This window comes from Balaenoptera physalus (assembly GCF_965194825.1).
Source record: "Balaenoptera physalus genome assembly, chromosome: 12".
Taxonomy (NCBI): Eukaryota; Metazoa; Chordata; class Mammalia; order Artiodactyla; family Balaenopteridae; genus Balaenoptera; species Balaenoptera physalus.
The window spans coordinates 5,077,886-5,089,944 of NC_138897.1; the positions used below are offsets into that span (position 1 = coordinate 5,077,886).

At 40.7% G+C, this 12,059-nt stretch overlaps 1 protein-coding gene and 1 long non-coding RNA gene across 9 annotated transcripts in view; one reads left to right on the forward strand and one right to left on the reverse strand.

Annotated features, from left to right (window-relative positions):
• The window catches only part of FBXO15 (F-box protein 15), a 310,107-nt gene that overhangs the window by 149,734 nt on the left and 148,314 nt on the right, over positions 1 to 12,059 (forward strand). The gene's annotated exons all lie outside the window — the stretch shown is intronic.
• LOC309639131 overlaps positions 6,577 to 12,059 on the reverse strand; it is a 253,725-nt gene continuing 248,242 nt past the window's right edge. Inside the window, exon 2 of the long non-coding RNA XR_014251493.1 lies at positions 6,577 to 6,852. This is a non-coding gene — a long non-coding RNA (uncharacterized lncRNA). The remainder of the gene's footprint in view (positions 6,853 to 12,059) is intronic.

Here is a 12,059-nt window from a genome sequence, read left to right on the forward strand (position 1 = left end):
AAAAAATTGGTCATGCACTGACCATAAGGAAAACCTTACAAAGCAACCAAGATACTTTACAGGACATGATCCCTGATAATAATCAAATAAAAGTATAAATTAATAATAAAACTATAAAATACACTCAAATAACATGAGATCAATGGGGAAATCTAGAAAAAAATGGAAAGAACATGTCACACAAAAATATATGAGATACAGTGAAAGTATTAACCCACATATCTTGATTAATAAAGAGTATAGGCTAAGAACATAGGAATTTATGCTCATTTGAGAAATTATAATAGAACAAAGTTAACAAAAGAAAGTAAAAAGCAGAATGAGCAAAAACAAAAGTTGAAATATATGAGAAAAATTGTACTAAAGATAAATGAAAAATATCTTATTTTTTGAAAAGCCAAATAAAATACATAAGCCCTCGAAGGAAAAAGATAAAAATTATACAAGATTAAGAAAGAAGGAGAGAGAAGACAAAAAAAAAAAAAAAAAAGAAAGGACAAACAGAAGAAATAAAAATAATTATAGGAGAAAACTATGTGCATTCCTTGGCAACAATTTGGAAACCTAGAGGAAATTGGTGATTTTATAGTAAACAATTGATGATTTTATAGCAACAATAAATATCAACTTGAAGAGATAAGGAATTCAAATAGATTTTAGAAGATATTAGAAATGGGATTAAAATCTACTATTAAAAAAGTCCCAAGAATTGATAGTTTCATATCCAAGTTCTATATGACACTTGAAGAAAAGATAATACCAAAGTCCCTGACACTAACCCAGATTAATATAAAGATGGAAAGATTTCAGATTTGTTTTTGAAGGCTGTAAAAATTAAATACCAAAACATGTAGAGATAGTACAAAGAAAATAATCTAGATCAATTTTATTTATGAAAAAAGATATGAAAATTTTAAGTAAAATATGAATACATAGAATAATATACTGACCAAATTGGGCTTATTCAAGGAACGCAAGGAAAGTTCAATATCAGGAGATATATCAACATAGTACATCTGGTGGTGCAGTAATTAAGACTCCCCACTCCCAATGCAGGGAGCCTGGGTTCGATCCTTGGTCAGGGAAGTAGATCCCACACGCATGCCGCAACTAAGAGTTCATATGCCGCAACTAAGAGTTCATATGCCACAACTAAGGAGCCGGTGAGCCACAACTAAGGAGCCCACGTGCCATAACTAAGGAGCCAGTGAGCCACAACTAAGGAACCCCCTGCCACATCTAAGACCTGGTGCAACCAAATAAATAATAAATAAATTTTAAAAAATTTTTTAAAAAGTACATCAAAAACTGGAAGAGAAAAACCAGTATGTCATATCAGGAGGTATCAAAAGTATTTGATATAATACAATAAAGAAAATCTTTAATTTTATTGTATTGATACAATAAAAATACTGAGTAAGATACAAATAAATAGAAACTACTTACATATATTGAGATCTCTTTCCAATCAATAATAATTGTCAATAACTAAAATGTAAAATCACAGGGTGATTTCTAATCAGAGACAAAATTATTTATTTTTCAATGAATAATTGAAAATGAGTAAATAAATGCAAACATAACTGTTTGAAAGATTCTACTGAATTTCACAGGAGAAAAACAATGAAACAATGTTATACAGGTCGGAAAATAAAACATCCTCACAGTAGGACCCCTTCTGGACTGCCTGCTGTCCTGGAGGAGGTGAAGATCAATTCCACAGGTCTCATGGCATTAGTTAAGGAATAGGTTTTACTGATAAAAGGGAAAATTCAAGGTCCAGAGTTTGTAAGAGAGAGATGCATGCAGTCCCCCAGTTTCTCATCATGGAGAGCTGTGGTGGGCCTGAGGCATCTCCTGGACATGGCACGAGTTCCATTCCAGTAGAGGGAATCTCCTCCTCTGTGGATCTCTTTTCCCAGAAGGTGAACCTGAGAAAGTAGCTTTGTTAGTGGAAGAATACAAAGGCCATTTGAAACCAAGCAGTCTGGGTGGGAACTGATAAGTACTCCCAGCAGTTTCTGAGAAATCCAGTTGGCTTGCCCCTGAGGATTCTGGTGAAGGTGTGGACCTTGGTACCCATGGGCCTTACAGTGATCTCAGCCCCAGAGAGAACGTTTCCAAACTGAGTTCTAGTGAAGCCACTCTTGCTGAGAGAAGGGAGAGACCCCAGAATGAGGAGCAGGGTCCCTTTTGGACACTCCTGCTTCTTGAATAGTGGAAAGAAAAAGCAAAATATTTCATTTGGCCAGAGATTTAATTTTATAAAAGGAAAATCCAGAAAGCTTGAGTTAAAAAAACAAATGTAAGATTTAACACAAAAATCAATAGTTTCTTAACTATTAGCGATTACCAGCTAAACATGGTAACGTGAAAATTTTAATTCACGATAATAACGAAAGCTATGAAATATCTAAGAATTGAAGGAATCAACATGAAAAATAATTATAAAAATTTTTTTGAGGGGTGAACAAAACGTTTTGAACAAGCACAAACGTATACCTTGACCATGGATGGAAATTTTTAATTACTGAACATTATTAATCAATTCCTCTAAAACTAATATGTACAGGTAATTAAACCCTAATGAGAGCCACATTTTTAATTAGATAGATGCTCCCTATGGAAGATAAATATCCGAAAATAAACAAGAAAATAATGCCAGATATTAAAATATACTACACAGATCCAAATATAATATAAGTTACAGAGAACCGTAAATAGATGGCAGATATATGGGAATTTAATATGTGAGAAAGTTAGCATTCCAAAACAATTGTTATATATTTCCTTAATAAATGTTGCTAGCACCAATGGAAATAAAATTAAACTCTTACCTCATATACAAACCCAAAATTTCAGATGATTTCAAAACTTAAAAATAAAAACACTTAAATCTTAAGAGATAATTTAGATGACTAGGAATTGAGGACACATTTCTAAGAAAGACAGAAATCCGGAAGCTATAAAAGAAAGATACCACATATAAAATGAAAATAGGCAAATGATGACAGAAAAAATTTGCAAAGCATATTTTATCTTTTTTTGAAAATACAAACAACTGAGTTATGGGGGGAAGCCATACAAATAAAATCATCATATATGATATAATTCTATTTGTGCATGTGTGTATGTGTGCAGATGTGAGTTTATAGGGAGATGTTGAAATATGTTCACCATATGTGAACAGTGGTCCTTTTAGAATGGTGGTCTTTTAGGTGACTTGTACTTATTTCAACTTTTATGTATCGCTTGAAAATTTTCTCATGATTATGTTCAATTTATATATACAGCAAGAAAGTTTTTTCATTTTGAAAAATAAAAAAAGAGTATTCAGGTCTTTCTGGGAAGATAATTGTGGGCATTAGACCACTGAGACCTCTGGTATTCTATTTGCATGAACCTGGCTGTGGTTAAAAAAATAACCTGTCACTTCTGAAAATGCTTTCCTGTTTGAACCCTGTTATCAATATCAAATTAATTTTCAGACGGAAGCCCTTGGTCAGGCAGCATAATGAATCTGGTAAAGCCCTATTTCTTAGGGTTTTGACATTCCTATTTGTATCTTTTATTCTCTCCTTGCTGATGGCAGCAACATCTACTCCCCAGTCAGTGCTTGTGAATTTCCTGGGGCTTCTGTCTTGCGAATCCATGTATCACAGGACAAAGGGACAGATCTCAGGAAGGGCATCAAAGGTACTTTATCATTCATTTTTTGGGTGTTGAAAAGCATCAGCTGCCCTCCAGAAAATTAATAACCCTTAAGAAAATAGTATTTGTGTGCTTTCCCTACTTCAGTTAGGCATACGACAGCAATTCCATCATATTCTATAATTTTAGATTATTAAGATGTGGCATGACTTTTGATCAGATATTTCCTATCCTGGATAGAAGTGGATTTCAGTATTGTTAAGTCTTTATTGATTTTTGATCATCAGGTTTTGAAGGGAAGCTTACTGAGCTCTCAGAGGTCACATAGAAACTTGGTGAAGGATCTGGACAAAACACCTTCAACTGTTACAGGACTAATGGAGCCTGAAGGGAACTTATTCTACTTCCTGACTTTGTATGTCCACAAATTGGGTTTTGCAAATAAAATCTTTGTACCCACATACTAATTTAGATTTTTCTTTCTTCCTGCATGTACTGTGGGACCCTCAGAAAATGAAATGTCCTTAAATTCAAATTTGGTAAGAGGGTGCTGTTTACCAGAATCTTCATTGCTAGTGTTCATCTGTGCTGTGTTCACAAAAATGGTTAAAACAGAGACTGAAGGAGATTCTTTAACTTGGGATATTGTAAAGATGACCAAAACATTATTGAGATTGACTGAAACCCTACTATAGAATCAGACACACAGATATTTACTTGTTTAACCTAGGCACAATTGTAGCTGTGTGCGTGTGTATGAGTGTGTGTGTGTGTGTGTGTGTATGTATTTAAGATGGATGGCCTCATTTCTTAGAAAACCACTGGTGTGCAGCAAGTGTTCTAAAGAGGCTTGCACTGTTGTGGGACTCTGCTGCTAATTTCCAATTCTTCCCAACTACAAAACTAGAGGAAATCATCCGTCTTAGTCCAAGACCAGTTGATTTTTCTTCATCATCTTGGCTCCATGTTGTCTATTAATCTTTCCTTTGTCCAGAGCAATCATATTCCTGAATAATTACTTGCTGGTATTGCATTGAATACCAGTTGGCCTGTAATTGCTTATTCCAAGAGACTGAGTCTCCATCTGTGCAGGGTGGTATCGCTCTCTGACCGGGGGCCCTTTCCTCAGCCCCGGGGCTGGGGGGGAGCTCACGTGTCTATTCTGGCTTTTGTCAGGAGGATGGCACGGCACGCAAAAAGGTTTTCTTTTACACGGAAGTTACTGAGGCCCTTGATTCTCTCTGGGAACCAGGGTCAAACACCCCTTTCCACTGGCATTTGGAATTTGTGCCTAAGTATTTTAAGTCAGTTAGCTTAGAAATTCATATAGTGTTAAAAAATGCATTTCCATTACATAAAGTCATCATATTTCATTGTATTTCGTTACACCTGAGTTTATGTCTTTTTCTTTTCTCTGCTTGACTGTAAAATCCATTGTTGTCTTGTTCTATCTCAGTCCAGTGCTTGGTCCATGTTGGGATGCAGGACGTTTTAGTTTCTGGATGTCATCTGCTGGTGGATTTTGCCATCATTTACTTGAATGAGGGAAATCGCATTAATGAACTTATTTATATTCTCTATTCATTAATTAAAACAGTAGCTTCTGAGCGTTGCAATCAAAGACTGTCATTTAGAAAATTATGATTTCTATATTGGTGACCAGGTCCTGGATTAAAGATAGTTTTGAAAAATATATTTGGTTTTAGGAAAAACAAGGTTAGTAGATGGAAAACACACTTTAAAAACTGAAAAGTACTACTGTATAAATTAATAATATAACCATCATTTTGGGAAGAACTTAGAAGGTTGTGTATAAATTTTCTTTATCATCATCAAACCATTCTTGAATAGTAAAAACGTCAGTGGAGTGAAATATAAAGGCATAAGAATGTTTTCTTGTTTTCTGATTCCCAACTCGGTTATCAAAATCGGTGACAGATAGAAATATTATCAGTTATTCTTCTGAATTCTCTATAGCTCAGTACCATTTATGGAGTTTGGGTTCCAGAAAGGAAAGAAAATGGATGGTTACATGGAGGCAGCTGTGTCTCATCTTACGAAGTAGTTCTATTTTCCTTAGATTTGTGGGGAAACAAATGGATTATACCTGGTTTTCTTTCCTTTTTTTTTTAAACCTAAGGGCTGAATAAAGAGAGACAATTAGATAAGCCTGTTGTTTCTTTATTGCTATGACATCCTTTATACTCAAAGTCTATAATTATTTCTGTAAGCAATAAATCCACATCTAGTGACCCTCTGTCAAGAAAATGTCCTGAAAAAGATGGAGAAAACGACACTTTTAATGAAAGGAGTAAAAAAAAGAAAAAGAAACAAAGAATGTTCAGGCTTCTGAAAACTGCCTGATTTTAAAAGTTTCCTCGGGACATGAGCCCTTTAAACACGGACACTGGCTGTATGTATAGTTACCCTTCCATGGGAGGGGGCTGATCTTGAACTGAAAGCTTCAGGAACTTATTCCCACACCGGATAATAACATCCAACTCTCCTTTTGGATGAGGCCTGGCGACCTCAGGTAGTCCTGGCTGGTGTGGCCGGGTGGTCTGGGGTGGCGCAGACCCGGGATGGAGCACACGGACTGAATGTGCCCTCTGACCTCGTACCAAAAGGTCTGACTTGCTGCCTCGTGCCTTGTGTCTGAATTGATGTTTCTACTTCAGAGAGTTGATTAGATTCCCACTCTGCTCCAAAGAGAAGCCTAAGGAAATGCTCACATCCAAGGAAGTGTTCAGGATGGGAGTGTTTCTTGCTCTTCAGTTTTCATTCTGTTCTAAGATTCGGGCAACATTCGCAGTGTTGGCTGCATTGCCCACCATCTGTGCCACTGTTTGACCCTGTCTCAACTTTTTTTTTTTTTTTTAAGATTTTTTTGATGTGGACCTTTTTTTTTTTTTTTAAGATTGATTGATTGATTGATTGATTGCTATGTTGGGTCTTCGTTTCTGTGCTAGGACTTTCTCCAGTTGCGGCAAGCGGGGGCCACTCTTCATCGCGGTGCACGGGCCTCTCACTATCGCGGCCTCTCTTGTTGCGGAGCACAGGCTCCAGACGCGCAGGCTCAGTAGTTGTGGCTCACGGGCCTAGTTGCTCCGCGGCATGTGGGATCTTCCCAGACCAGGGCTCGAACCCGTGTCGCCTGCATTAGCAGGCAGACTCTCAACCACTGCGCCACCAGGGAAGCCCCTGATGTGGACCATTTTTAAAGTCTTTACTGAATTTGTTACCATATTGCTTCTGTTTTATGTTTTGGTTTTTTGGCCGTGAGGCATGTGGGATCTTAGCTCCCTGAACAGGGATCAGAGGGGCCCTCAGAAGGTTAAGTCCCAACCACTGGACCTCCAGGGAAGTCCCTCAACTCTCTCTTTACCATCTGCTTTGGTTTCTTCTCCCTGGGAAGACATGGTTTTGGAGGCACTGAGCAACGTCAATGTTTTTATTAGGAAATGCGTTGTGTGATATTTATTAACATGTGTAGGTCATCTTAACCAAGAAGAAATAATTTACGCAAGCTAAGGGGTTTTTGCAAGCCCCTCTCCAGCACACAAGACCATAGAGCATTCATTCCATGCTGAGCCTTGAGGAATACCTCTACCGCCTCTCTTTCTACTTCCTACCCTTCCCCTAATAGACAGGAATCAAACAATAGGGTAATTGAAAGGCCTGTGGGTTTTGTTTTTTAAATTCTCAACTTCCTTTATTTTTCCAAGACTGAAGTGCAAGATCTGCTGCTCTATCCTCTACTAAACATACTTTCTCTCTTCCCAACCCTCAACTTTCTTACTTAATAATAGCAGTATAGTTTTTTCCCTTTGTCATAAATAATTTACGTTGGGACTTCTGGTACATGAGGAAACATAGGGAAAAAAAGGCTTGAGAAATTACCTGAAGGACACTTATAATGGGGTTTTCTTTTGAAAACATACTTTGAAATTGTTAAAGAAATAGCAGGCACTGACCGTGAGACCGCTGGTGAGGTTCAGCTCACTACTTGCTGGATGTCTTGGCCTGCCCTTCTCCATGGGAAGCAGAGATGAGACCAAGGCTGCCACACAGGAGACCTGTGATGGAAAGTGGTTCCTGAGAACAGGAGCAGGGCCTGGGAAGTAGAATCGGGAAGGGGGGGAAGGCCAACCCAAGTGTGTTTCACCAAGCTGATCACTGCTGTGGACACTTAGGGTTAGATTCATCTGAGGCGCCTTGTATCAATAGAAGGTGCCTCAGAATGAATCTGTCTGAGCTCCGTAGGAGGCGGTCATGTATCTGCTGCCTTGTATTTGCCTCCGATCAAGTGACACATCCCTCTTTAGGGGTTGCCGTGTGCAACAGAAGGTTCTCAGCAAACCGTACACTTTCAGAAAGCAAGACGTGTGCAGGGCAGCCGGGGCCAGGCAGGGCCACTGTCCTCAGCCTGCACCTGCTAGGAGCCAGTTACTGAAGCTGTAGTTGCAGAGAAGGGTGGGCTGTAGGCCCGGGGAGGTAGACCACAGAGATGGTCTGTGTGGTGAACTGGAGGTGATTCTCAGAAGATGACACACAGCAGCCAAGGGAATCAGCAAACGGTTAAGAAAGGCAAGCGCGTTGGGAAAAAGGAAAGGTTGCAGTTATTCACTTTACGTTAAAAAAAAAAAACTTTAGAGGATAAATTACTGAAGAGTAATCTTAATTATTAATTAATTATTATTAATCTTAGAACCAATTTTTGGAAATCACTTATTCAAATGATTTCGTAGAATACAATTTTAAAGAGTAAATGTTTAAAATGACCCTATAGTAAGTTAAAATGGGAAGCCTGGGGCTTCCCTGGTGGCACAGTGGTTAGGAATCCGCCTGCCAATGCAGGGGACACGGGTTCGTGCCCCGGTCCGGGAAGATCCCACATGCCGCGGAGCGGCTAGGCCCGTGAGCCACAACTACTGAGCTGGCGCGTCTGGAGCCTGTGCTCTGCAACGGGAGAGGCCGCGACAGTGAGAGGCCCGCGCACAGCGATGAAGAGTGGCCCCCGCTTGCCACAACTGGAGAAAGCCCTTGCACAGAAACGAAGACCCAACACAGCCAAAAATAAATAAATAAATTAAAAAAAAAAAAAAAAAATGGGAAGCCTGGAGAGGGTGGATACAAGACCTCGAGCTGGAAGTGTTCATGCGGTCAGACACTCTCGTATTCTAGGAGGGAATGAGGACCTGTTATGCGATGAGCTTTGTATTGGGCACTTAGCCAAGCAAGATTCATTTTACATTTTCCTCCCCATGGAGAGCTCACAATGTATACAGTGACTTAAGGACACAAGGACATATTAAAATAATGACAGTAAGATGTGATAAGTGTTTTGTCAGAGACAAAGTACCGTGAGCGCTCTGGAACTGGATGGGAAAGGCGTGAGTGTGGTAGCGGCCCCAGGGTTGGGATGACATCAAGAAAGATTTCAGGGTGCGAGAAGTAAGTGATTTCTGATATCATCCCAATGTTGATCTCCGTGTTCTGGAAGCTCTGACAGCATTGAAGTATCTTTCTTGCAGCAATAATGGCTGTTTTGGTTTATCCTGGCTCTCCCGGAATTATCTGTGGAGTGAAGGAGTGAATGGATGAACTAGCCATCCCCTGAACCCGTCACATTTCTGCTGGGGCATTCCGAGCCTGCTGGCCGCCTGCTGGGCAAGGCAAGCTCAGGCAGGACTCTTGAGTTGGGTCTGGTTCCCCTTCTCCCCAGAGAGGCTGTGGTTGGTGTGAAATTTACAAAGGACCAAAGTAAGAAAAGAAGATGAACTTCTCTAAACTCACTGCTCACCTTCACCCTAATCAAACTCCACCTTCGCTCCAGTGGTGATGCTATTTGGAGGATTTCCAGAGGATTTCCAGCCTTACAGGGGTACTGTTTACAGTACTGTTACTTAGGGTGCTGTTTTCCAGTTCAGAAACAAAACAGTAAAGTGCGTTACGGGGAGCCAAGGAGACTCTGTCCTGTTAGGGAACCGTCCTCTCCCCTGTGCTTTGAGAAGGGGGTGGGTCCCAAGGTTTGGGGTGGAAATCTACTCTTACTCATGGGGATGCCTGGTGTGTGGGCAACCGGTGATCATCCAAGCAACATATCATGGAAAATAGAGGGTTGCTTTTCCCCCTCCCCACTCACCAAGGAACTCACATCCTCACATCCTCGTCGGGGGGTGAAAATAGCACAAGTGGCTTCAGCTGCAGAGTGCAGAAGCCAGGTGTCAGGAGTGTTACCGGCAAATAGCAGTAATTTTTAACAGGCCCCAGGAATAGGGGGCCCCTGTGCTCAGGTTCTAGAGTTTATTGTGGGACAATGAGAAGCCAATGCTTGTTTAGGAAACAGGGGGCTGGTTTTAGTTAAAATCGTGAGGAGATAAATTTGTTGCTGTTCTGGACTCACTCTCTTCCCTTGTCAAAACCCACTCTCAAGAAGCATCTAGAATATTCTTTCACGTTAAAACGGTGAATGACTGCTAACAGTGACAATAATGAAAATACCAAAGCAGCTACTAATTAAAGAGTGCCTACTGTGTTCTAAGCATTGCACTAGGAGTCTTTTTTATTTCGTTTAATTTTTTAAGGTCTACTGGAGTAAGTAGAGCTTGCTATGTCCATTTTAGAGATATGCAGCTGAAGCTCTGAGAGGTTGAGTAACTTGTCCAAGGTCACACAGCTCTGCTCGCTGGCATGTCTAGTTGGAATTCAATCCCAGTCTCCTTGGCTCATTTTTTTTTGCTCCTGCTATTTGAATTTTTATGGCAAACTGCATGAAACCATTTTGGAAAGGGAGGAGGGGCTGGCTGGCTGAGGTAGGACCAGGACCTTGGGATCAGGGGGATAGAGAGACAGGAGGGCATGTGGTCCCCTCAGAAAACAGGCCATTAAGAGTCACACTCTGTCTCTGCAGATCAAATTTGAAATCCCACTTTTTCCAGCCAAATCAATTGGGATAGAAATTAATTTTCTTAACCCTGCCACTTAGTGGGCTGGCCAAGCATGCCCTTTGAAGAGCCATGAGTAGGAGGGTCTTGGGTTCCACTTCTGGGCGATTTTGGAGCCTTCTTACTGCACTTGTTCCTATACCTCAAGGCAGAGACTGCCCTGACCTATTCATATTTTCATCTCATGGACCCTGTCATGAACATGTGAGAAATCTGAGGACTCACCATCAGAAAGATTATTATCTAGAAAATGTTTGCAGGTTTGAAACAAAGATCAAAGATTTCTCTCACAGGAGCACTATTTCCCCGTGAAGAGAAAAAGTGAGAAATTACCAAGTAGATTCTCAACCAAGGGTCTGGTGGCTTTGGGCAGGTCCCCTCATGTGCCTTGAAGAAAAAGGATTGGCTTAGAACGGGCACGGCAGGAGCAGGAACTGTTTTCCTTCTGTGGGTGGTGCCTGCCAGGACTAAATCCTCCCTGACTTCTGATGGAGCCAGCTTTAAAGAGGGTCCCTTTATCTATGAGAGAGGCAAAAGTACATAAAGATGGTTTATTGCTGAAAGCGTGGGTAGGGCTGAATAGCCAAATGGCTGCAGCAAAGCTCAGGGGTCTGAGGCTGCAGGAACCCCACCTAATAATCATGGGGCAAATAACTTGGCCCAGAATTCTATCCATTCGTTCACTAATATGATAACACCTTACACTTTCAATTCAATTCAATTCCATTACATTTTACCAGGATAAGAACAATTAACATGAGATTTGCTCCCTGAGCGAATGTTGACGTGCACGATACAGTATTGTTAACTGCAGGCGGGGCTGTGGAACTTACTTACCCATCTTCATCTTGCAAAATTGAGACTTTCTGCCCATTGATTAGCAACCTCCCGTTTCTCCCTGTCCCCAGCCCCTGCCAACCACCATTGTACTCTCTGAGTCTGCGTGTCCAACTACATTAGAGCCTGTGTTGTCCTTCTGTGACTGGCTTATTTCACTTAGTGTGATATCCTCCACGTTCACGCATGTTGTTGCATGTGGCAGAATTTCCTTCTTTAAGGCTGAAGAATATTTCCTTTTATGTCTCTACCTTAAAAAGTTAAACAGCATTTCAAAATTAGATATGTAAGTTAGCGAAGTTTACAAAATAACGACGTTATTGCCTGGGAGGCCTGGGTTCAAACCCCGCTTCGCTCTCCAGCCCCCAGGCTGTGACATTATGGGTTCTCTATGTGTCCCCTAAGGTGGTTGCCGTGAAGCCACCTCTCTCGGGGGAGTGAGGACAAACTGGGCTCCTGTTTTGGAATGTTCCACTGGTGGCGGATGCCAGCTAGCCCTTTCGTTATAATTACACTCATCTTCCACCACCAAAGAACAAGATCGAAGTATGATACTCTCAGCGAATCTGCTCTGTAAGCTCAAAATGTGGAAGGAAGATCATCCCTACGGTGTGTCGTCTGGCA